We start from the raw sequence: 3613 nt of genomic DNA on the forward strand, positions 1-3613 counted from the left end.
CTGCTGAAATATTACCAATTAAATAAAACATGAGCTCTAGAGAGAATTTTTGCTTTCATTCTTCCATATGGATTTCAGAACTCTCTGTTCTCTCTCCTAGAGCATACCCCAAACTGATTTCCAACTAGTGTATTTTTATGCATTCTGGCACTTTGAATTCTAAGACAAACCAAATTCCTGAATAAGTTAGACTATCATGAAGCTCAGTAGTTGCATTTGAGTCTGGTAGGCAATCTCGCCTTATCAAGAAAACAGCATGAGGGCAGATGTAAATATGACCCTGTACTAATGAATAATAAGAAAAGAATAAGGAAAACTCACAATAGAAATACTTAGGGTTAGCATAAAGCATGAGAATACATTGAATATTATATTCACAATTCAGTTCATCTGAATACATTTGAACTATTAATATTGTATTCTCAGAGGATAAGCAAATAAATAATGGTTTATACTGCATAACAAATATCTAATCCATTCTGGAATAGACTGATGTTTTTATTTCAGCTAAATTTAATCTTTATTGCTGGTAATAGAAGTCTCTATGTCAAAACTTCTCTCTGCCTCTTTGATCTACCCTCTCCATCCTCTGTTAATAAATGAAAAGGAGAAGACAGCTTGTCTCTGATGTGTGAGGGTAGGTGAAGGCAAGGCATATGGAGGGGGTGCCTCTGTGCAATCCTTCGATCCCTCCCGAGCAGTAAGTGCACTGACAGAGGGCAATATAATGATTGTATTCTTCATCTGGAGTTCGTCCTTGCAGCAAGAAAAGAAAAGGGCAAAACACTGTTTTCCTTAATATTCTGGGGAGTAACCATCTCTAACAGTAACTCAGGAAAACATTTGTTGTTGTTGTTGTTGTTGCTAATGGAATGTTTTTGGTAATAGCATCAGCAAATAAAGGGCGCTTGTTATTCAAATATGTAAATGAATAAATGTGCAAAAGAGACATCATCTTTAAAGAACAGACGGAAACAAGCACAGGAAAGTACGATGTCCCTAGATTTGACCGTGCTTGAACCAGAGGTGGGCAGTGGGCATGGGTGCTTCAGAAGAGAGAATAGTTAATCTATGAACCGTTTTAAAATCCCTACGCACTCTGACAGTATTCCCATAAGGCATCTCTTTGCAGGAGAAAAAGTACATTTGAAATGATTATGATAATATCTGAGATTCTGAAGTAAGAAATGAATGGCTTACACTGGAATGTGGGCCTGCCCTTGCAGTGGATTTGAGGGTCAGGTAAGGAGTATGACTATATATGGGGGATATTTCTTTGTTTCAGAAGGATTAGTGGGTGACATCTGTGTTAAGTATTCTAATTGTGATTAGGGACTTGCCTCTTTTCCTGGAAGCTAGGTAAAGTCTGGGTAATCAGCTCAAAGTTTCCCATGCTGAAGACAGAGAACTTTTGTATGGAGTCTCCCATACACGTAGTTTAGACGAAAGAAAGCAGTCCGCAATATTTTGCTTTGAAATTGCTGAGAAAGTGAATTTATATCCAATAATACTTTCCTGACTCCTTTTATTAAAGAATAAAAAAATATAAATGTTTACATGGCAAAAAAATATGTCAGATATCTGATTTTCTACATGAATTGTTTATAGCCCGATATTATCGTTTTTGAAGAGGTTTTTGCGATAGGGCGCGTGTGCTCGCCAGACAGAGAGAGACAGAGAGACAGAAAGCGAGAAATCACCCCCTTGGGGGATGGCCACGCCACAATCCCTTCTCCTCCATTCTCCTCTCAGATTCTTGGGCACGCATGCACACGTACCTGGCATGAGTTTAAGCCACCGGGTCCGGGATGCAAACCATGGTCAACTACATGGGAGTCCAGCAACATAGTCATTATGCTAATTGCTGGTCCCACCCTATATTATCTTTAGCTGCAGGGTTATTCTGTCTTTATGGAAGCATGATATGACTTAGAAGAGAGGGTATGTGTGTGTCCGTATGTGTGTGATTATGTACATATTTGGATTAATATGTCTTGTGCTCAGGGAAAAAGAACTATCAATAAGAAGAATTAAAGATAGACACATGATAGCCCATTGCCTTCCTGCCAGAGGGGAATAAAGATCACCCTTTTCTATTCCTGCGTATACATTTATCTTTGCTTGACTTTGAGAGAATTTATATGTACAGAGATAAAGGAATCATGAACAAAGCTCATCCATCAACTGTTTTTGCTGCTTTGTAAACTCTCAAAATTTAATGTGAGTACTTTGTTGTTGTCACTTGCATTTCCTCACATCATTGGACAATTAGATTATTTGATGTGTTTTTAAAGTAATTATGAGCACAAAAGTGTCTACTATTGATTTTGACAAATACCTGCCAAGCTGTGAACTATCTTGAAAAGTGTTCAAATCTATTAAGAGCCATGATGATCTTTTTTATAATTTATTTTACTCTAGGCAAGGGCTGATATGGCAGAATTAAATTTAAGGTTATTCAGTGACACTAGATTACCCAGGAGCTATCTTTGATGAAGGTCAAAGGAAAAAAAAAATTTCAAAAGTATCCTGTACTTAGTATTTGAGATAAGTAAAACTAGAAAAAGGATTTTTTTAAGTATTTATTAATTCATTCAAATTAATTCTAAACCTCAGTGAGTAGTTACGCTGTATTAGCCACTATATTGACAACTGAGACTAAGTAAAGAATCAACCATTTTCTCCAACCTTAGAGGTTTTACAATTTGATTGTGAAAACCAGAAAGTACAGAATCAAATACAGTATTTTTACACTAATGAAATAGGCAATTAAACAAATTTTAATTTAATTAAATTTTAATTAAAATTTATTTCCAAATGAAAAGTTACTTAAATCATTTGCTGGGGATAGACAGAGTGATTTACACAGGACAGTAAAGGAGAGCAAAAGAAAAATTATTTTCCAGTGAAGGTACAGCATATACAAAGAGTCGAAGGAATCAGAATCATACGGAATCAATAAACCAAATATTGTTCAGTGTGCTACAAAATAAAAGTAAGACAACTGTGGCAAAAAACACAACTGAGATGTGAGATTTTAGCAGGCTTTTGGGACATGGAGTTATGACTTCAGAGTCAGTAGAAAGTTTGAGCATTTTTAATTAGAGGAGTGATATGATCAGAAAGGATAAGAAAAGAAAAAGTTTCTTACAGTCAAAGGGAGAATTGAAATAAAGCAAGACTGGATAAAGGGAGACCAGATTTAGTAGATTTAATTAGAACAAATGTAAGGATAGCACTTGCATTTCCCACTTAGACAACTGAGTCTTTTTTGGTTCAAAGCATAAAGATTGTAGCCCTAGGAAGAACAAGTCTATCTGTGTAAAAAGATGAAGTTTGGTTCTGCACATTATGAATTTGAGAATTCCTGTGGGATAGACTCATAAAGGAGGGTTGGAAGGTATCTATGTGGAAACTGCTTCCTGTCAACACAGAGCTTTAGAGGAGTGATCACTTGCCAGCCACTCTGGGCTTTAAACGTGCAATATTGCAATATGGTAGTTGATGTGAGGATGAGGAAGCCACTTCCCCTCCTAGTTATGGGCAGACACAAACAGGAATGTTGAGACTCTCCCGAACCTTTGAGTTTCTTTATCTTCTATTCTAGGCATAT

This window comes from Tupaia chinensis, unplaced genomic scaffold (assembly GCF_000334495.1).
Source record: "Tupaia chinensis unplaced genomic scaffold, TupChi_1.0 Scaffold147665_1, whole genome shotgun sequence".
Taxonomy (NCBI): Eukaryota; Metazoa; Chordata; class Mammalia; order Scandentia; family Tupaiidae; genus Tupaia; species Tupaia belangeri.